Consider the following 24,443-nt stretch of genomic DNA (forward strand, 5'->3'; position numbering starts at 1 on the left):
GTAAAATAAAACAATGATGTGCACTTGGAAATGATAAGAAAACAGGCTATACATTTGTGAATAAACTGTTATGACCCGTTGTACTGCATGTTGCCTTCTTAATGCATGCAGTATCCTCAATCTCAATAGCAACAAAGGAGAAAAGAAAAAGTAACACGATTCTTCAACTAGTTTATATGTATACATGAACAACAGTGCATAACATACAGTATGTTGGTGTGCTGTATGCAGAGTCTTGCGATCCTATGCAGTAACAGTGAGGTGGTCTAATCTCCCAGAGGAAGTGATTAGGTCTAAGTGCTGTTATGTGGCCCTGTTCGTTAATGTAAGGTCCCTTCAGCAAACAAAAGATGCATTCTTTTGCTTTTCTACTGACACGGGTGCATAACCTGACTCCATGCAATTACCTCATACTTAGGATATTTTCATTTAGTTGTAACGTATTATAGAGGAAAAAATTACCTTTCCTTAGTGTTGATTCACACTTCAGCACTTCCTAGATAACAATATCTGGTGCTTTTCGATGTAGGTGTGTGTATGTGACGGTTTGTGTGTGACAGTGTGTGTTTGTGGGAGTCATGCAGTATGTACAAGGATGGGTATTTCTCTAAGCCTTCATATCCTCTCCTTCTTTTCTCCCTCTTTAACTGTTGTCTTAGTGTGTGAGGATAGGCTGAAGGGCTTCAGTTCTATGGCAACCAGACTGGTGAGTATTTCATGACGTCTGTCCATGTCAAGTGATGGTATGCCACCTTCAATGCTCTTTTGAGTCATTTGTGGTTTCGCCGAGGGGTTGCATGGTTCAGTTGAATCTGTTGATGGCAAAAAATGCTCCTGAAAATGGACAGTACAGTAATTTGGGCGGCAGGTAGCCTAGTGGTATTTATTAGCCTAGTAGCCTAGTGGTATTTATTTTATTTTACAAGGCAAGTCAGTTAAGAAGAAATTCTTATTTTCAATGGCAGCCTAGGAACAGTGGGTTAACTGCCTGGTTCAGGGGCTGGTAAAATAAAATAAATCTAGAAAATAAGGAACAAAACCTGCGATAAAACAGAAAAGCCAATCTTAGCCTTGAGACCATGCTGCTTACCATTCTACTCCACATAATATTTATTCAAAGCTATCTACATCAGTGACAGTACAGTCTCCTGTATGGGAAAAGATGACCCTCAGTTGACCTCAAAAATAATAATTAAGTGGACTTATCCATAATGCTAGGTAGAGAAATCAATAGGGTTGCTGGCTGCTCACACAATGCAGTGTGGCTCTTTTAAGCAGCAGTGGTCTATGGGTTAAGGAAAGCCCTGGTGGATCCCAGTGAATGCAGCAGCGTGGGTTGAGCCCACCCTCTGGAGCCATATTGACTGATTCAGCAACTGAGGTAATCAGTGGAAGGAGATACAAATATCTCCCCACCCACCCCTACCACACATACAAGCACACACCAACCAACTCCCCATTTCTCTGCCCCATATGCTCTCCTCCATTGTCTACGCCACCTCAGTTGAGCTTCAATGCCATACAACACTCCTTCCGTGGCCTCCAACTGCTCTTAAACGCTAGTAAAACCAAATGCATGCTTTTCAACCGATCGCTGCCTGCACCCGCGTGCCCGACTAGCATCACCACACTGGATGGTTCCGACCTTGAATATGTGGACACCTATAAGTACCTAGGTGTCTGGCTAGACTGCAAACTCTCCTTCCAGACCCATATCAAACATCTCCAATCGAAAATCAAATCAAGAGTCGGCTTTCTATTCCGCAACAAAGCCTCCTTCACTCACGCTGCCAAGCTTACCCTAGTAAAACTGACTATCCTACCGATTCTCGACTTCGGCGATGTCATCTACAAAATAGCTTCCAACACTCTACTCAGCAAACTGGATGCAGTTTATCACAGTGCCATCCGTTTTGTCACTAAAGAACCTTATACTACCCACCACTGCGACTTGTATGCTCTAGTCGGCTGGCCCTCGCTACATATTCGTCGCCAGACCCACTGGCTCCAGGTCATCTACAAGGCCATGCTAGGCAAAGCTCCACCTTATCTCAGCTCACTGGTCACGATGGCAACACCCATCCGTAGCACGCGCTCCAGCAGGTGTATCTCATTGATCATCCCTAAAGCCAACACCTCATTCGGCCGCCTTTCGTTCCAGTACTCTGCTGCCTGTGACTGGAACAAATTGCAAAAATCGCTGAAGTTGGAGACTTTTATCTCCCTCACCAACTTCAAACATCAGCTATCTGAACAGCTAACCGATCGCTGCAGCTGTACATAATCTATTGGTAAATAGCCCACCCATTTTCACCTACCTCATCCCCACAATTTTAATTTATTTACTTTTCTGCTCTTTTGCACACCAATATCTCTACCTGTACATGAACATCTGATCATTTATCACTCCAGTGTTAATCTGCAATATTGTAATTATTCACCTAACTCCTCATTCCTTTTGCACACAATGTATATAGACTCCCCCTTTTTTTTCTCTACTGTGTTATTGACTTGTTAATTGTTTACTCCATGTGCAACTCTGTGTTGTCTGTTCACACTGCTATGCTTTATCTTGGCCAGGTCGCAGTTGCAAATGAGAACCTGTTCTCAACTAGCCTACCTGGTTAAATAAAGGTGAAATATATTTTTTTTTTTAAGTTGTGAAAATCCCAAGGTTCAAATAGATGGCAGTACATGTACTCTGGTTTCTTGGCTAAAAACAGCCTGTGGATATTGGTTTACTATTGACAACTGGTCAGGCATTCTAGTTTCTTTGCGGAAATTACTTCTACTTTGGGAATGATGTCACATCTTAGGAGTGAGGCAGCAGTGCTTTTTCCTTGGCCTTTGTGACCTCATCATCACCTTTTGACCCCTAAGTAGAAAACATTTTTGTCAGTTTTGACTTGTTCAATAATTAAAGAGGACAGTCCAATACAGTGGCATCATATACTGTACAACCCCACCTTCAGAGGAGGATGCAGGGTAAGACTAGCTAGCATCACTTTGTCAAAACAATACACCAAATTAAACAATTGAGTCAAATGTCATGGGTCTCTAGAGACTTTGCCTGAGCAGAGTTTGTCATTTCAAACCCAGACTATATATTTTCTTACCTTTTTTTTAAACCTTTTTTTTACTAGGTAAGTCAGTTAAGAACAAATTCTTATTTTCAATGACGGCCTAGGAACAGTGGGTTAACTGCCTGTTCGGGGCAGAACGACAGATTTGTACCTTGTCAGCTCAGGGATTTGAACTTGCCTTCCGGTTACTCGTCCAACGCTCTAACCACTAGGCTACACTGCCACCCCTTATCAAGGAACCTCACCAATATAAACAGTATATACATTATATATGCTGTTACCAATTTAGCACAGGTGGAATTAGTAATCAGCCTGTGGCACACTCTGTCATTTTATATTTGTTCAAAGACATAGCCTTTCTAAGGGGGTGTCACTTGATATTTAGTGGCACCAGCCTTGTTTCCCATGTCAGCTTTGTTTCTATCCAGTCTGGGTAAATAGGGCTTTTGGTTCAAAATAGACATCAAGGGATGCTGACACATTCCCCACACCAAGTCATAGTCCATAAAACAGTATTCCTTGTCCTATTACTTTTCACTGCAATGCTACACATTTACTCTTGCTAGGGACTCTCACAATTGTTGCATGTTTGTACTAGTGGTAATTGTTACGAACAGGGACATCATGAACCCCAAAAATCGGAGGGGTCACAAAGTACATTAGGATTGCTGGTCGGGTGTTCTGGAGGGGGTCTATGCTCCCCTCCATCGCAAAGTTGAATAATTTTTCAAACACCTGAAACAACTTTTTCCTTCAATCAAGAGACATACTCATTATGCTTAATTAAAGGTTAACTTTTTTTAAATGCGTATCTAAGCATACCTCTTGAGCTATCTGTATCCGGAGGCCAGGTAAGGAGGCCAGGTAATATATCTCTGTGAAGATAAAAGGAGGCCAGGTAATATATCTCTGTGAAAATAAAAGGAGGCCAGGTAATATATCTCTGTGAAGATAAAGGGAGGCCAGGTAATATATCTCTGTGAATATAAAAGGAGGCCAGGTAATATATCTCTGTGAAGATAAAAGGAGGCCAGGTAATATATCTCTGTGAAAATAAAAGGAGGCCAGGTAATATATCTCTGTGAAGATAAAGGGAGGCCAGGTAATATATCTCTGTGAAGATAAAAGGAGGCCAGGTAATATATCTCTGTGAAGATAAAAGGAGGCCAGGTAATATATCTCTGTGAAAATAAAAGGAGGCCAGGAAATATATCTCTGTGAAGATAAAAGGAGGCCAGGTAATATATCTCTGTGAAGATAAAAGGAGGCCAGGTAATATATCTCTGTGAAGATAAAAGGAGGCCAGGTAATATATCTCTGTGAAGATAAAAGGAGGCCAGGTAATATATCTCTGTGAAGATAAAAGGAGGCCAGGTAATATATCTCTGTGAAGATAAAAGGAGGCCAGGTAATATATCTCTGTGAAGATAAAAGGAGGCCAGGTAATATATCTCTGTGAAGATAAAAGGAGGCCAGGTAATATATCTCTGTGAAGATAAAAGGAGGCCAGGTAATATATCTCTGTGAAAATAAAAGGAGGCCAGGTAATATATCTCTGTGAAGATAAAGGGAGGCCAGGTAATATATCTCTGTGAAGATAAAAGGAGGCCAGGTAATATATCTCTGTGAAGATAAAAGGAGGCCAGGTAATATATCTCTGTGAAAATAAAAGGAGGCCAGGAAATATATCTCTGTGAAGATAAAAGGAGGCCAGGTAATATATCTCTGTGAAGATAAAAGGAGGCCAGGTAATATATCTCTGTGAAGATAAAAGGAGGCCAGGTAATATATCTCTGTGAATATAAAAGGAGGCCAGGTAATATATCTCTGTGAAGATAAATCTCTGTGAAAATAAAAGAGGCCAGGTAATATATCTCTGTGAAAATAAAAGGAGGCCAGGTAATATATCTCTGTGAAAATAAAAGGAGGCCAGGTAATATATCTCTGTGAAGATAAAGGGAGGCCAGGTAATATATCTCTGTGAAGATAAAAGGAGGCCAGGTAATATATCTCTGTGAAGATAAAAGGAGGCCAGGTAATATATCTCTGTGAAGATAAAAGGAGGCCAGGTAATATATCTCTGTGAAGATAAAAGGAGGCCAGGTAATATATCTCTGTGAAGATAAAAGGAGGCCAGGTAATATATCTCTGTGAAGATAAAAGGAGGCCAGGTAATATATCTATGTGAAGATAAAAGGAGGCCAGGTAATATATCTCTGTGAAGATAAAAGGAGGCCAGGTAATATATCTCTGTGAAGATAAAAGGAGGCCAGGTAATATATCTTCGTGAAGATGTCATGTAGGACGCCTGTCTTCATTTTCCCCATGTCTCTCTCAATCCTGGTTCAATTACTTCTCCTTCCATTTAACATTAGTGTTGTCAGGGGATGTTTATCAAAGGTAGAAGGTTAGAAGGGCTACACATGGTTTCAATTTACCCATGGAAGGAAAGGAGAAAAAGGTCTGTCATGAGAGATTTGGTAATGATTTGTCTTTATGATGTATATGGCTGTCAGTTTAGGTAGGTTAAGGCGGAAGGTTCTGTCATAGACAGTGGAATTGGCAGTTTGTTGTACAGTGTGAGCCTACATGTACCAATTGTGGTGAAGATCACAAAGGATGGTCGATGGTTGAACAAAGTTTTGTGGATGCAGTATGTGTCACTGTGAGTGAATGCACATTATTTCCAGATAGCCCACTCACTGGCCTAGTGTAAATACACATGCTCCTCTCTGGAAAGAGCATTAATTAAATATTTACTTTGGGAATAATAAACAATGAACTTGTTCCGAGCATGATTTACGTTGTACATACCTGTATCAAAGAACAGATGCTGACTGGACGTTAATCATTTTAATCTGATGTAATTATATTCTAATTAGAGTGTGCTACACATCCAAAGCAAGCTAAAATAAGTCAAATGTATTTTTTAAGGAAATGATTAAATCCATGGAATATGTATACGACTAATTGGCCAGATGATGGGAACTGAGAAAGGGATGTTTAATGGATTAAGCTGAAAGTATTTACATACAGTACTGGTTAAAAGTTTGGACACCTACTCATTCAAGTTTTTAAAGAAATAATGTTTTCTACATTGTAGAATAATAGTGAAGACATCAAACTATTAAATAACACATATGGAATCTTGTAGTAAGCCAAAAAGTGTGAAACAATATATATATTTTAGATTGGCATTCTCTTGGCATTCTCTCAACCAGCTTCATGAGGTAGTCACCTGGAATGCTTTTCCACCAGTCCTGAAGGAGTTCCCCCATATGCTGAGCACTTGTTGGCTGCTTTTCCTTCACTCTGCAGTTCAACTCATACCAAACCATCTTAATTGGGTTGAGGTCTGGTGACTGTGGAGGCCAGGTCATCTGATGCAGCATTCCTTCACTCTCCTTCTTAGTCAAATAGCCCTTACACAGCCTGGAGGTGTGTTGGGTGATTGTCCTATTGAAAAACAAATGATAGTCCCACTAAGCACAAACCAGATGGAATGACGTTGCGCTGCAGAATGCTGTGGTAGCCATGCTGGCTGTGTGCCTTGAGTTCTAAATAAATCACTGACAGTAGAAAAGCACCCCCACACCATCACACCTTCTCCTCCATGCTTTGCGGTGGGAACCACACATACAGAGATCATTTAAGAACAAATTCTTATTTTCAATGATGGCCGAGGAACAGAAGGATTTTGACCTTTTCAGCTCGGGATCCCCGAGTTGCAACCTTCTGGTTACTAGTCCAATGCTCTAAACACTAGGCTACCTGGTGCCCCAGGTGTCCTTTAGTAGTGGGTTTTTTGCAGTATTTCGACCATGAAGGTCTGATTCACGCAGTCTCCTCTGAACAGTTGATGTTGAGATGTGTCTGTTACTTGAACTCTGTGAAGCATTTATTTGGGCTACAATCTGAGGTGCAGGTAATTGCCAATTTCTAAGGCTGGTAACTAATTAACTTATCCTCTGCAGCAGAGGTAACTCTGGGTCTTCCTTGCCTGTGGCATTCCTCATGAGAGCCAGTTTCATCATAGTGCTTGATGGTTTTTGTGACTGCACTTGAAGAAACTTTCAAAGTTATTGAAATCTTAACTGACCTTCATGTCGTAAAGTAATGATGGACTGTCATTTATCTTTGCTTATTTGAGCTGTTCTTGCCATAATATGGACTTGGGCTTTTACCAAATAGGGCTATCTTCTGTATACCACCCCTATCCTACCTTGTCACAATATAACTGATTGTCTCAAATGTATGATTCCATATGTGCTATGTCATAGTTTTGATGTTTTCACTACTATTCTACAATGTAGAAAATAGTAAAATAAAGAAAAACCCTTGAATGAGTAGGTGTATCCAAACTTTTGACTGGTACTGTATACACAAAAGCTCTCTAGAGAGCACACAGTGTAGCTTGCAGTGGGATCTGAGTGCTTCTGAGGCTATAGTCTGTTGGGTCTAGTGAAAGTAGCACAGCACACACTGGTCACACACTAGTTTCCTACTAATGTAAATGACATTGCATTGAACCAACATGGAATAGATGTTGAATTGACATCTGTGCCCAGTGGGCAGGTTCATAAATTGTAGAAGACATCCAATCAAATATCCCCTGCACTCTATGAAATCAATTTCTCTGAGTCTCCTAGTTAAATCCTCATTATGTGTTAACTCTCTGTGGCCCAACTCACACCCGGATGCTTTATAAACACTGAAGCATGTAAATATACCGCTTCAGGACACAATGCATGAATTAATCCCAGCTCTCACTCAAGGATTTTTGTTTTCTAATGTACTTCCAAGATGCATCCTATATAGCTGGGGGCACGTACTGCAGGGATATCTTTTGTAACAAAGACGGAGGCCTGAGACTGTAAATTATCATGCAGGGCTGACAACTGTTACAACTATTACAATATTGCATTGGCAGAGCGTAGAATGAGTCCTGTAGTGAAGAGGGGGGTGTTGTTTGTTGTACATTAGGTCTGGTGGGCCAAAATAAATAAATAAACTACATTAACTGAGAGGAATGCTGATTGACACACAACTCCCCAAAAGGAGTTTATAAACTTTATCTCCACTATAAAAAGTATCTAGACATGATCTCACATTTCTTTTAGCCTAACATTTTGTTTTCAACAGCAGAGATTTGTATAAACCTTACTGTTTGTCTCTGATATTTGCAACATTGTTTCAATATTACAATTCAAACTCCAGCTGTCCTACAGTAACGAACGTGTCGGGAGGGAGTCGGGACGAGAGAGAGGTCAGGCAGGCATCTTTTCTCAACCAAGTTGAAATCATTAATCAGCAAGCATATTTTTTAATGGATATTTTCAAAGAAATGTCAATTGAAAAAATGTCAAACGAAATTAAGTGCAGTTAGTTTGCAGTGTTGGCTAGCAGCTCTGAACAACAGTGTCCTGATTAGTGAGCACATTTTCTATGCCAGGCGAAATCGCGCCTCATTAGCTCATTGTTATGGATGTGTCCAAATAAATGTCTCTAGAAAACAGCTTAAACAAATGCAAATGTAGCTACTTTGTTGTTATTCTGCATGCACTTCTTGGCGTGACTGTAAATTGGCTGTAGTTGGCTAGCTAGCAAGCATAGATACAGAGCAAAAAGACTGAACGACTGGGTTGCATCTCTAGCAACCAAACCGATAGAATGAACAACCAGCCGGGGTGGTTAGCAACCCTAGATTTTGGTCGGGACTATATCTTGCGGAAGGATGAAATGGTATGAATAAATTCATCAAAATAAGGTTTTTAATGAAAATATGTTAATCACTATTTGAATATATTGGTAAGCCGTTGTATAAAAGGGATAATGTCCTCGAAACGGATGTTTGGAGGATATATTGGCACGGTTTTCCGTCCTTCTGCAAAATATAGTCCTAAAAACACCCGTGCCAATATATCCTCCAAACACCTGCTTCTCTGGCATTATCAGTTAATTAAGATAAGATACCAATTATTGGTGGACCAAAAAAAGCCAATACCGATTAATCGGCTGATTTAAAAAATAATCATATTTGTAATAATGACAATTACAACAATACTGAATGAACAATGAACTCATTTATTTTAACTGAATATAGTACCTAAATAAAATATATTTAGTCTCAAATAAGTAATGAAACATGTTCAATTTGGTTTAAATAATGCAAAAACACAGTGTTTGAGAAGAAAGTAAAAGTGCAATATGTGTCATGTAAAAAAGCTAACATTTAAGTTCCTTGCTCAGAACATGAGAACATATGAAAGCTGGTGGTTTAATATTCCCAGTTAAGATGTTTTAGGTTGTAGTTAATGCGTGGACTATTTCTCTCTATACCATTTGTATTTCATAGACCTTCGACTATTGAATGCTCTTATAAGCACTTTAGTAATGCCAGCCTAATCTCGGGAGTTGATAGGTTTGAAGTCATAAACAGCGCTGTGCTTAAAGCATTGCTAAGAGCTGCTCGCAAACACAGTAAAGTGCTGTTTGAATGAATGATTACGAGCCTGCTGCTGCCTACCACCTCTGTCAGACTGCTTTATTAAACATCAAATCATAGACTTAATTATAATAAACACACATAAATACGAGCCTTTGGTCATTAATATGGTGAAATCCGGAAACTATCATTTCAAAAACAAAACGTTTATTCTTTCAGTGAAATACGGAACCATTCCGTATTTTGTAGAACGGGTTGCAACCCTAAGTCTAATAATTGCACAACCTTCAATGTTATGTCATAATTATATAAAATTCTAGCAAATTATTTACGGTCTTTGTTAGGAAGAAACACAGGTCGCAACGAGCCAGGCGGCCCAAACTGTTGCATATACCCTGACTCTGCTTGCACTGAACGCAAGAGAAGTGACACAATTTCCCTAGTTAATATTGCCTGCTAACATGCATTTATTTTAACTAAATAGGCAAAATATACTTCTGTGTATTGATTTTAAGAAAGGCATTGATGTTTACAGGTACATTTGTGCATCGAATGTGCTTTTTTTTGCGAATGCCTTTTGTTAAATCATCACCCGTTTAGAAAAGTTGAAGTAGGCTGTGATTGGATGATAAATTAACAGGCACCGCATTGATTTTATGCAACGCAGAACAAGCTAGTTAACCTAGTAATATCATCAACCATGTGTAGTTAATTAGTGATTATGTGAAGATTGATTGTTTTTTGTAAGATAAGTTTAATGCTAGATAGCAACTTACTTGGCTCATTGCAGCCACAAGGTCCTTCTGACGCTGCACTCGCATAACAGGTGGTCAGCGTGTTTCCTCATGGATTCAATGTAATCGTCCACAATCAGCGTCCAAAAAGGCTGATTACCGATTGTTATGAAAACTTGAAATCGGCCCTAATTCATCGGCCATGCGGATTGATCGGTCGACCTCTCATTTTTACCCGTGAAGGCAATTGTAAGTGCAGACACATGAAGCTCTTTTGCTGGTATGCATTTGAAATACTTTTGCATTAACACCATGGTCATTTCTCTCCAACCAAGCAATTAAAATAAAATAAAATCACATTTTGTCACATGCTTCATAGACAACAGGTGTATACTAACAGTGAAATGCTTACTTACAGGTTATTTTCCAACAATAGAGTTTAAGATGAAATATAGAAATAGTGACAAGGAAAAAGAGAGAAACTAGATTCTAGAGACATCCTACATTTTATTGATCTCCAATTGATTCCAATATTTCTATTGATCATGAAGTTTCCAGTGGTGTAAATTACTTAAGTAAAAAGTACTACTTAAGAAGCTTTTTTGGGTATATGTACCTTACTATTTATATTTTTGACTACTTTTACTTCACTACATTCTTAAAGAACATAATGTACTTTTTACTCCGTACATTTTCCCTGACACCCAAAAGTACTCGTTACATTTAGAATGCTTAAAAGGACAGGAAAATGGTCCAATTCACACACTTATCAAGAGAACTGTCACGTCCTGACCTTAGTTCCTTGTTTATGTCTCTGTTTTAGTTTGGTCAGGGCGTGAGTTGGGGTGGGCATTCTATGTTTTGTATTTCTGTGTTTGGCCTGATATGGTTCCCAGTCAGAGGCAGCTGTCGATCGTTGTCTCTGATTGAGAACCATACTTAGGCAGCCTGTTTTCACCCTTGAGTTGTGGGTAGTTGTTTTCTGTCTCTGTCTTAGACAGGACTGTGCCGTTCTGGTGGTCAGTGTAATTAAAAGATCATGAACATGTACCACGCTGCACCCTGGTCCTCTCCTTATTCAACCAACGACAACCATTACAAGAACATCTCTGGTCATCCCTTTTGCCTCTGCGGTGGCAGACTCACTAAACACATATGCTTAGTTTGTAAATGATGTCTGAGTGTTGGAATGTGCCCCTGGCTGACCGTAAATAAAATAAAAAAGCACAAACATTCACTCTCTGGTTTGCTTAATAAGGAGTTTTAAATTATTTATACTATTGATACTTAAGTATATTTTAGCTATTACATTTACATTTGATACTTAAGTATATTTGAAACCAAATACTTTAAGACTTTTACTCATATTTTACTGTGACTTTCACTTTTACTTGAGTCATTTTCTATTAAAGTATCTTTACTTTTACTCAAGTCTGACAATTGGGTTCTTTTCCCACCACAGGCAGTTTCTAGTCCCAACACTGATAAATTGTCATATGGACACGTGGTAAGCCAGTCAATGTCCATGGCCAGGACCTCAAAGCCGATAGCCCACAACAGAGCCCAGAGGCAATGGTAGCCAATACATTTACATTTACATTTAAAGTCATTTAGAGGCAACAGAGCCCAGAGGCAATTGAGAAAGGAAAGGTAGGGAGGCGAGCAGGCCAGAGGTGAACGCAGTGCCCTTATTTGGGTGTAGGGCCTGATCAGAGCCTGGAGGTACTGAGGTGCCGTTCCCCTCACAGCTCCGTAGGCAAGCACCATGGTCTTGTAGCAAGGAAGCCAGTGGAGAGAGCGGAGGAGCGGGGTGACGTGAGAGAACTTGGGAAGGTTGAACACTAACGGGCTATGAGTTGTAGGGGTTTAATGGCACAGGCAGGGAGCCCAGCCAACAGCGAGTTGCAGTAATCCAGACGGGAGATGACAAGTGCCTGGATTAGGACAGGCAGGGTCGTACTCTGCGGATGTTGTAGAGCATGAACCTACAGGAACGGGCCACCGCCTATGTTAGTTGAGAACGACAGGGTGTTGTCCAGGATCACGCCAAGGTTCTTAGCGCTCTGGGAGGAGGACACAATGGAGTTGTCAACCGTGATGGCGAGATCATGGAACGGGCAGTCCTTCCCCGGGAGGAAGAGCAGCTCCGTCTTGCCGAAGTTCAGCTTGAGGTGGTGATCCGTCATCCACACTGATATGTCTGCCAGACATGCAGAGATGCGATTCGCCACCTGGTCATCAGAAGGGGGAAAGGAGAAGATTAATTGTGTGTCGTCTGCATAGCAATGATAGGAGAGACCATGTGAGGTTATGACAGAGCCAAGTGACTTGGTGTATAGCGAGAATAGGAGAGGGCCTAGAACAGAGCCCTGGGGGACACCAGTGGTGAGAGCGCATGGTGAGGAGACAGATTCTCGCCACGCCACCTGGAGCGACCTGTCAGGTAGGACGCAATCAAGCGTGGGCCACGCCGGAGATGCCCAACTCGGAGAGGGTGGAGAGGAGGATCTGATGGTTCACAGTATCGAAGGCAGCCGATAGGTCTAGAAGGATGAGAGCAGAGGAGAGAGAGTTAGCTTTAGCGGTGCGGAGCGCCTCCGTGATACAGAGAAGAGCAGTCTCAGTTGAATGACTAGTCTTGAAACCTGACTGATTTGGATCAAGAAGGTCATTCTGAGAGAGATAGCGGGAGAGCTGACCAAGGACGGCACGTTCAAGAGTTTTGGAGAGAAAAGAAAGAAGGGATACTGGTCTGTAGTTGTTGACATCGGAGGGATCGAGTGTAGGTTTTTTCAGAAGGGGTGCAACTCTCGCTCTCTTGAAGACGGAAGGGACGTAGCCAGCGGTCAGGGATAAGTTGATGAGCGAGGTGAGGTAAGGGAGAAGGTCTCCGGAAATGGTCTGGAGAAGAGAGGAGGGGATAGGGTCAAGCGGGCAGGTTGTTGGGCGGCCGGCCGTCACAAGACGCGAGATTTCATCTGGAGACAGAGGGGAGAAAGAGGTCAGAGCACAGGGTAGGGCAGTGTGAGCAGAACCAGCGGTGTCGTTTGACTTAGCAAATGAGGATCGGATGTCGTCGACCTTCTTTTCAAAATGGTTGACGAAGTCATCTGCAGAGAGGGAGGAGGGGGGGGGAGGGGGAGGAGGATTCAGGAGGGAGGAGAAGGTGGCAAAGAGCTTCCTAGGGTTAGAGGCAGATGCTTGGAATTTAGAGTGATAGAATCCTTAAAAGTCATGGAAGGCAGGCCACCAGAGTGGTAAAGGCCTAATGTCATGTCTATATTAATTTGGCTGTGTAGAGTCAGTCTAAGGTGCAGCAAGGCAGGTAGTTGTGCAGCATAGCCAGGCTATCTCACTATGGAGCAGCCAGCTGCTCTCCTTAGGCCTCTCCTGGCTGGACATCTCAATCTACATTCAGCTTCATTAGAATTGATCACATTAACATAGGGACTAATTAGGTGGGGATCCTTTCCTTAAAGTCACACAGGTGTATTTTAGATGTAAAGAAATTCCCCAGGGAAGAACCAGGACAAGGATGAAAGTCTTCTCTGTGTTTTCACCTAGCCAGGTCCCAGATATTGTTGTACTGTTTTGGTAAGCCTTATGGCTCCCAGAGTGGCAGCCCCCCCAAAATCTATATATATGCCTTTTGGAGTGGTTGGGTCAAAAGCAGAAGTCAAATTTCGGTTGGACCTTGTGTGCAATTGACCAATAAAGTGATCTTATTCTTGATTGTAGTGAGTTGGCAAGACAGCACCAACAGATCTGAGACCAGGCTACCATTCACCTGCTTGCAAGTCTGAAGTATGCCAGTTTGGAGGGGATCAACTGATTTGACAGTGTATGTACAGTACCCTCTCTGCTTTCATTGGTTGGTGGGATTAAAGGTTTGGACAGCAGCACACCACCCCTGTATCCCACTACTGGCTTGCTTTTGAAGCTAAGCACGGTTGGTCCTGGTCAGTCCCTGGATGGGACACCAGATGTTACTGGAAGTGGTGTTAGATGGCCAGTAGGGGGCACCTTTTCCTCTGGTCTAAAAAAATATCTCAATGCCTCCAGGGCAATGATTGCCCTGTAGTAGGACCTTAAACGAGTGTCTGACTCTCCGTGGTCACTCTCAAGATCCCATTACACTTTTTACATGTATTTTTTAATTTAACCTGGTAGGCCAGTTGAGAACAAGTTCTCATTTACAACTGCCACCTGGCCAAGATAAAGCAAAGAAGTCCTTCTGTAGCTCAGTTGGTAGAGCATGGCGCTTGTAACGCCAGGGTAGTGGGTTCGATCCCCGGGACCACCCATACGTAGAATGTATGCACACATGACTGTAAGTCGCTTTGGATAAAAGCGTCTGCTAAATGGCATATATTATTATATTATATATAAGTGCGACACAAACAACACAGAGCTACACATGGGATAAACAAATGTACAGTCAATAACACAATAGAAAAATATATATACAGTGTGTGCAAATCTAGTAAGATTAGGGAGGTAAGGCAATAAGTAGGCAATAGTGGCGAAATAATGTCAATTTAGCAATTTAACACTGGAGTAATAGATGTGCAGGAGATGAATGTGCAAGTAGAGATACCTGGGTGCAAAGGAGCAAAAAATAAATAACAATATGGGGATGGGGTAATTGGGTGGGCTATTTACAGATGCAATGATCAGTAAGCTGCTCTGACAGCTGATGCTTAAAGTTAGTGAAGGAGATATAAGACTCCAGCTTCAGTAATTTTTGCAATTCATTCCAGTCATTGGCAGCAGAGAACTGGAAGGAAAGGAGGCCAAAGGAAGTGTTGGCTTTGGGGATGACCAGTGAAATATACCTGCTGGAGCGTGTGCTACGGGTGGGTGCTGCTATGGTGACCAGTGAGCTGAGATTAGTCAGGGCTTTACCTAGCAAAGACTTATAGATGACCTGGAGCCAGTGGGTTTGGCGATGAATATGAAGCGAGGGCCAGCCAACGAGAGCATACAGGTCGCAGTGGTGGGTAGTATATGGGGCTTTGGTTACAAAACGTATGGCACTGTGACTACATCAAATTTGCTGAGTAGAGTGTTGGAGGCTATTTTGTAAATGACATCGCCGAAGTCAAGGATGGGTAGGATAGTCAGTTTTACGAGGGTATGTTTGGCAGCATGTGTGAAGGAGACTTTGTTGCGGAATAGGAAGCAAATTATAGATTTAATTTAGGATTGGAGACGCTTAATGTGAGTATGGAAGGAGAGTTTACAGTCTAACCAGACACCTAGGTATTTGTAGTTGTCCACATATTCTAAGTCAGAACCGTCCAGAGTAGTGATGCTAAATGGGCTGGCGGGTGTGGGCAGCGATCGGTTGTAGAGCATGCATTTACTTTTACTTGCATTTAAGAGCAGTTGGGGGCCACTGAAGGAGTGTTGTATGGCATTGAATCTCGCCTGGAGGTTTGTTAACACAGTTAACACTTATTGTAAGAGTAGAGGTGTTAACCCCAAATCTGTCTCTCATATCATCATAGTCACCTAATCATCCCGTTTACAATTGGCTTTTTCCTCTTCCCTGTAGCTATTCTCCAGGTCGTTGCTGTAAATGAGAACGTGTTCTGTCAATTTACCTGGTAAAATAAGGGTTAAAGAAATAAATACAAATTCTTCCAGATTATGCAACTGTTGTCCTGACTGTGATTAAGTAGAGCTAGCATTAATCCAAACCTGGCCAATGGCACCAAGGTCATCGTGCCTGCACCTGCTCTATGAAATCAAATGTATTTTATAAAGCCCTTTTTACCTGGCCTAAAACCCCAAACAACAAGCATTCCAGATGCAGGAGCATTTTGGCTAGAAAAAACTCCATAGAAGGCAGAAACTTAATAAGAAACCTAGAGAGGAAGCAGGCTCGGAGGGGTGGCCAGGCCTACCTAAACTAATGCTTTAACTGATGGTCTCCAAGTGAATACAGCAGAAATCCAAGTGAAATGTTTACCTCGGGAAATCAGGAGTAACAATATCAACTGTGGGGTTGGAACAGTCAGTACTGGTGGTAGGTGACATAGAGGTGCAAAGTATACACAACTGGACTCAATGGTCATCATAACGTCCAACTAAAATGCCTTCTATTACATCATACTGTACAACAGCTGAAAATAAATTGCATGTGTCTGCAATATCAGCACGTTATGATCTCAATCTAAACTCTCATTTAACCAGTATTTAATGAATCCAAACCATGAAAAGAACATTTAATCTTTGAGATTTACAAGTAATTAAATAGAGAGACAGCACCTGAATCAGAATGTGAGGAATTACTTTGAAGAACACTCCCAATTATCTGAGATTGTTTGATAAATATCATCTAATATCATCTAAGCCCAGAGTAAAGCTGGGGTAAACAGTCCACTTCTGTTCTCTCTCAACACTCTAATCCTCCAATTACCAGCCCTAAACCTCCAAACGGGCCTTTTCTTAATTGGAACTGTTCAACTCCTGCGTCCTCTCTCCTCCGTCCTCTCCTTTCCTTTTGAAAATCGAGGAGGAGAGGGAAAGTGGACAAAAATGCACTTGTATGAAATGAGACTCTCCTTCTCCACTCATGCATCATCAGGCAATTGATTTTTACAGCAACACAATCTCACACTCATTTCGTGCAAATATCGACAAAAAGTATTTCAGACGATTTCGGGCGTTTTTGTGTGGCTTTAATGTTTACACATTTTTGTGCAACTTAATTCGTAGGACAAGACAGTGTTTTGGGGGCAAACTTTGTAAACATGTTTTTGTAAGTTATTAGAGCAATGCATGGTGGGCAATGGTGTTCTACACTGCCTTTTTTTGTGTCCCACATTTATTTATACAAAAAAACAAACGTGTTAACAACCCAATATTGTTAATGAAATTATTTTGGTATTAATGCCAATACTGTTTCTATGCTTGTTTTCACATAATACATTGGGATACTGGTGCAGTTTTTTCATGTAGGCAAACAGTAGGCCTAAACTATTTTCATCATAATGCATTTCATATTTTGTGGAGCATACATGACACAATTTTCTTCATAATGCATTTAATACAAGGCTCCACTTTTTCATTACATTATACCATTTCTTTCATCGTGCATTTTATACAAGGCTATGTCAAATTCTATGAGGGTTGCCAGATTGAAGAAAAAACACTGATTCTTCTTTTGGTATTGATGGAATTTGATTGGGAATGGGGATACATTTTTACGATGGGAAGTTATAATACACACTGTCTGAAATGAATGAAATACCCTAACCCTAAGCTATGTTCAATGTCAGCAGCAATTTCCAGTGAGACATGCTCAGTCTGAAGTAATTTGGCTATGGGTTTCACAGCCCTATAATAATGATACAAGTTATATCACCTTAAAAAGGGTTTATTTACAACCTCTGGGATATAACATGTTGGGCAAAATGGTAAAGGAGAGTCTGACATGTAACCCCTAACTTGAGTTCAGTCTTCACCAATGAGAACCAAGAGGGGACTAGCTTCGTCCTTCATGACTGGGAATGGCCTTGATTCAAGGCTGTAAAAAATCCTCCATCCATCTCATTAGATCAGAACAGGATGAATCAACACTGATTCATATTACTGGTTTGCATTCTAAAAAACATTATAGTTGTGTTTTGCTGCATAGCACACATTTTTGTCTACCCATATGATGTGGATCATTGTCAAGTTATTAGATATATAAGTTTCAGTAACAACAGAATACCATGGTTGTCATAACAATTTAAACAGGTAGTTTGTAAATGGGTAGAATGTGTTTGTTATCAGTCCACATTGGTAAATGAACTGATGTAAATTAGACAGACACACAGTATTTTCTTCTGAATAACTGGTCAGGGCATAGCACTTTCCATTCAGCTTCAGGCAACTTTGATGTAAGGCTTGATCGCAACCGTAGTGACTACTTCTATTAGTCATGCCCATTGCTGCTTATCCATTGTTCAGTAGATATATCAATGTAGAAACACACAGCACAGTGTGGAAAAACCACTAGATCACATAACTAGACTGGATGTGATCCCACCGCTGCCACCAATGTAGCGGAAGAAAGTGAAAGCTGCAACAGGGACTCTAACCAGGGTTCACATGTTGCAAAGTGAACTCTAACGACTGTTGTCATGAAAGCCTAGTAGGCCTCTGGGCACAGGCAGTAGGTCTACACTGCTGGCATATGCCTTGTGCCTAAATACTGCAAATAACATGATTGACAGGACTGTAATAATCATCATGAAACGGCCTTGGAAGTGCAATAAGTGTAAGCCAAAACAATTCATTATTTTACATTAACCTGTTTGACTGCATTGATATGGCTTAATTGATCATAGCCCAGACTCGTTATAGTTGCAAATACCATGCAGTTGCACCTAGAGAATTTAAACCAAATAGACTTGTTTCTCCAAATTTGACAAATTAATATCCCAAAGTATTAAGTGAAAACAAGCATAGAAAACAGCATTGGCATTAATAACAATAAAAAATACAAGGCTACTATCATACCTATTTCAGTAACAACCTGGTTGATAAGTGTTTTTTTCTATATAAATAAATGTGGGACATGCAAAAAAGGCCCAAAATGCATTGCTCCAATGACTTTCAAAATATTGTTCTGAAGTTTGCCCTCCAAAAATGTATTTTCCTAAGGAATGAAGTTGCACAAAAACGTGTGTATTTTCACATTTGCTGAAATACAAATTTGAGAGATTGTGTCGTTTACAGACGTGGATCGCTAAATAAATGTGTAAAGTGATTAAAACTGATTCAGTTAGTTGTGGAAGACATTTATAGACAAAACAATAAGTAGCATATTGTTTTTAAATGTGTGCATGCTTTTCTCCTCTGACAAAATAAAAGCTGATTTAAAGGGGAGTGGCAGATTTCAAAACGCTTCTGCGAAGGACTCAGGTAAAAGGATACAGATGACTATCCTCAATGAAAGGTGGCTCTCGAGTAGGGGAGGACACTCTTCCGTTCGCCTACTAATGAACTGACAACGCCCTGACTACTCAACCACTTATCAGTTTCAAGGGTCACAGAGGAGAGCTGAAATGAGAAAAGGCAAGGGACACCATTACCCACAATGCCACCAGCAGTCACAGCTTTTTAACTGCTGTTGGTTGTTCTGCTTAAAATCACAAGTTTACAGAGATAGGCAACAATAAAGGCTACTGGGGTGGTAAGGTAGCCTACTGTGTGTTTTGCTTTAGTGGTACACATGGAAATCTGTTGCATTAGTGCCATCTGCTGGTCGTTTGAAGCACCGGCTGACCTGCATTGTAACATAAGAGATGCATTCCATCCAAAGGCCACACCCACTTTTGTATAGTATGGAGGTGTATCCATTTAGAACGACAGAGGCCTCTAGTGGCCAAAAGGCCGTATTAGCATGGGCAGCGCCATTGAGGGCTTCCACCATTTTAATGTAGTTTACTTTATTAATTCGACCATTTAAAAAAACAAGCACACATAAAACTTAAAAGCCATACATGCACATGAATAGACAAGATGGCTAGACAAGATCGAACACAGTACGGCAGTGAAATAATCAAACAAAAACATCTATCTCATCATTCCAGTTACATCATAGGGGTTATTCATATGGGTACAGAGGACATTAAACATATTTTTACTTTATTTTTAAAGCTGTCCAGAGAGAATGTTGTTTTTATAGGCAACTCATTCCATTCTGAGGCTCCAGTATACAAGAAAGTACCTTTCCCAGCATTACTCCTGAACCTGTATAAGCACACATCAGCAACACCTGATCTGGTGCTGTGATTGTGTGCATCCCTAACATGAGGAAAGTAATCATTTAGATATCTGGGCGCAGGACCATAAATACTCCTGTAAACCAAACCTAGTCTAGTCTAATCTGGGACACCCTAGCCTCAACAGGCAGCCAGTTTAGTTCCTGAAAGCAGCTCCTGCCTATGTGAGTACGTGGACTCACCTTCAATACTACCCTGATCAGCTTATTCTGGGCTATCTGGAGCTTCCCTTCATAAATGTAGATAAGCCCCCAAACCAGGAAGTAGTAGCATAGTCAAAATGGCATTGAATGAGGGCAGTAGCTAGCACTTTCATGGAGTCCTTATCAAGCAGCTTGGACTATCTAGCCAAAAACTTAGTCCTGGCATTAACCTTCCCTAGCACCTTATTGGCCACACCTTCCATGCTTCAATCAAGGATACATCCTGTTACGAATCCCTTTTGGCCCGACAGTCTAGGGGGGGGATGGTAATGAGACCCGTAACATAACTCATGCAAATTATTATTGTGACAAAGTAAAAGTGTGCACGAAATAACCACGACAACAGAAATCTACCGTCAAACTCTAGGTTTATTTATAAACACACGGTAATGGGGGGAGCAGGAAAAGGGGCTGAGCTGGACCCAAGGAAAGAAACAATAAATATACAAAAACACACCCCTAAACTAGACTAGCCTACTTTAACAACAACTAACCAAAAATACAGTGGGTGGTCCGCCCAGTTCTAACTAGTGTATTTAACAAAGTTCACCTACGGGTAGTGTATGCCCATGGGCGACTTGCTTGGTTTCCCCTTTTCCCACCAGCAAACAAACAAACCCCATAACCAAAAACAATACTCACAGGTGATGACAAAGTGCTATGGAGGTGCTTTAAACAAAAGAGAGGTTAAGACACAAAGCGAGAGTGAAACACAGAGACCTACAGACATGGCATTTACAGAGAGATTGAGCTAGAGATTGAGCTGAGCTTTTGAACAAACAAATGATGGGGTTTTTAAACCATGGGGAAGGAACTGTGATAGGTCAGGAAATAGGAGGAGGTGTGTCTTCTGATTGATGATTGATTGTTGACTGATTGGGGAGTGATGGTTTTCACCTGTGAGGGGAGAAGGAGAGAAAAGAAACACACAGGATACACACACACACACACACACACACACACACACACACAGGATAACTGTATCCGTAACACATCCCAAGTAGCTAACAGAGGTTTTAGTAGTCAGCACCTCACCCCCTAACTCCACTCTGATTTCAGACAACCTCCACAATTTAGGTCTGGATCCAAAAATAATTGCTTCAGTTTTCCCTAAGTGCAGAGATAGCTTATTATCTCCAAGCCATTTGCTAATGTTAGTAAGCTCTGTGCTAAAAATGCTCCCCAACATAGTTTTACTTTTGTGAGACACCAGAAGTGTAGAGTCATCCAAAATAAAGAAAAATACGGCAAGAACAAGCATCTTTTATATCATTAGTATACAATAAAAACAGCAGAGGCCCAAGCACGCTCCCCTGTGGAACACCACATCTCATTGGTTTTGCCTGAGACAGTGAACCAATAACCTCTACTACTTGCTCCTTTCCTGATAAATAGGACTTTACCCAGCCTAGAGGGATACTGCTTAACCACAGTGCCACCAGTTCGGAAATTAGGAGACAGTGGTTAACTGTTTCAAAGGCCTTCTGTAGGTCAAGCTGTACCATTTCACACAGATTTCCCTCAGCAATCTCTTTCCTGATGAAGTCAGTCAAGTAAAGTATACATGAATCAGTGGAGTATGTTTTTCTAAAACCCGACTGAAAATCATACATTAGACCCTGTTTGTTAACATATTCATACATTTGTTCATGTACAACTGGATGGGGACTTCCACCTTCATTGGCTGATCATTCCTGGTGACCCTGTTGGAGTCATGTCCAAGCTGGTCATCAGGAGGGATCAGCCAATCGTGAAGAAGAAAATATAGTACTTCAAAATGGAGATAGCCTTAATGTCTCTGCCCATGTTGTCAGATGCTATATTTGCACAGATAGAAAGAGGAGTCCGCTATCTATCTCTATGGGTGTATGAAATAGTGTTCCTCCTTTAGAGAAAGTGCCTCTAGGGGCGCTGTTGAGGCACTATCCAATCATACAGCAATCAGCAGTTCACGTCAGGTGCGATTTGAAATCAGCTCAAGCTTACAGAAGAATATATGGATCATATACAGTCAATTAATTCAGTCAAATCTGAACAGAAGACAAATCATACATTATCCCTCTTTGTTTCCGAATAGTGTTCCGAATATTATTGTTCATATTCAATTGTAATACATTTTTTATATTTTAGTCATTTAGACGTTCTTATCCAGAGCTATTTACAGGAGCAATTCGGGTTAAGTGTCTTACTCAAGGGCACATCAACAGATTTTTCACCTAGTCGTCTCGGGAATTCAAACCAGCTACCTTTCAGTTACTGGCCCAACGCTCTTAACCGCTAGGCTACCTACCGATGCTAGGATACCTATTATCATCATCATTATATAATCACAACAAACAGACTTCAAGATTTCTTAGCCAAGGTCAATGATTCACAGACACACAGCAGACTTTGAATGCATCCTATATGACTGGCTCACACCGCTGCTTCCCTCTAGTGGTAAATATATAACATCACACACTGTGTCCCATCCTGGGGATTTGCTTGACCATAGGGACAGAACCACAGTATATGATAGCTATCTTGATCAGGCAGAGCACAGTTTTTTTTATATCAGGTATTTTATTCTGCAGTCCAAGTAGAGACAGTCAGCCACCTGGAATTTTAAAAAGGCAGTACACAAATATGAATAATCTCGACAACCATTAGCAGCATTATCCCCTAGGACAGTTATCCCCTCTCCTCTTACTGTGGAAGTCAGGAGCTCCTTTGGTCCCGTCTGATGTTGTACAATCATGGTCTCGAGATCTCGTCACTCAAGCATAGCTGGCTCTCATCTCAATCTTTTCCTTACAATCTGGAAAGGGGAAATTCTTATAGAAATATATCTGTTAGCAAATGTACCGCAGAATCCACAGTTCACTTTCTTTCTGTAAATAAAAACATCAGAATAACCCCTGCTCTATTTTTTACATTGAGTGGGAGGGGGTCAGAGGTTAGAGGTGAACCTTTACGGCTGACGTAGGGCTCTCCTGATGACACACACAGTAGTATGTCCTCCCTGGAGATCAGAGGCCTGCCATCTGCAGTGTACAGCCTGGAAGCGGACCGGGACATTCCGAGCCTCACGTTACTGCAGCTGCAACATTCAATAACACACAGTTACCACTTAATGAGGGTTCTATTAGGGTTATGTTTGAAAACTAAATTCTGTGGTAGGAAATTCATCTTTAGCACAAATATAGCATGTTACTAATGGTGCCCCATAGAGAATCCAGACTGGATCATGATATCAGGCTAATACCTTTTTTTGTGAATTTGGAGGAAGTATCTCTTCCATGCTTTTCCCCCAGATGTGGATAGATATATACCTGTCTCCATTGGGGTACACCTTAACTCTTGACATCAGGCTGATGGTACAGTTCCTGGAAGTTACCTTTCTCTGGTAGGGTCTCCATCTCTGCTAGTTGAGTCTGGAGAGAAAAAACAAAAACTGATTATCAATGTCACATGATAATAAGGTTACTATGTCACCTCTGAAGGATCAAAACCTTGCTCCTATTATGCTCCTCTATACCGTGTTTATGTCAGCAGAGTGCTCTCAGAGTCTCTACCAGGGATGCAGTACAACTACACACTTAGAAATAAGGTTCCCATAGCATAGGACAATTATTTTTAGTTCCCTTTTTGGTTTCAGGGTGGGTGGACCCAAGAGTAAAGACGGTACATTCTACACCTAAGATCATACTCACGTATCCACAGATGATGCAGTCTCTATTGCACTCCACACGGCCATTTCCCACCTGGACGAAAGGAACACCTACTATGTGAGAATGCTATTAATTGACTAGAGCTCAGCGTTCAACACATTTAAGTCATTACATTACATTTAAGTCATTTAGCAGACGCTCTTATCCAGAGCGACTTACAAATTGAGTGCACCATAGTGCACTCAAATCTCTTCAATAAGCTAAGGACTCTGGGACTCAACACCTCCCTCTGCAACTGGATCCTGGACTTCCTGACGGGCGCCCCCAGGTGGTAACTGTAGGCAACAACACATCCGCCACAGGGGCCAACACAGGGGTGTGTGCTCAGCCCTCTCCTGTACTCCCTGTTCACTCATGACTGCACGGCCAGGCACGACTCCAACATCATCATTAAATTTGCTGATGACACAGACCTGATCACCGACAACAACAAGACAACCTATAGGGAGGAGGTCAGAGACCTGGCTGTGTGGTGCCAGGACAACA

Source organism: Oncorhynchus gorbuscha, linkage group LG01 (genome assembly GCF_021184085.1).
Source record: "Oncorhynchus gorbuscha isolate QuinsamMale2020 ecotype Even-year linkage group LG01, OgorEven_v1.0, whole genome shotgun sequence".
NCBI lineage: Eukaryota > Metazoa > Chordata > Actinopteri > Salmoniformes > Salmonidae > Oncorhynchus > Oncorhynchus gorbuscha.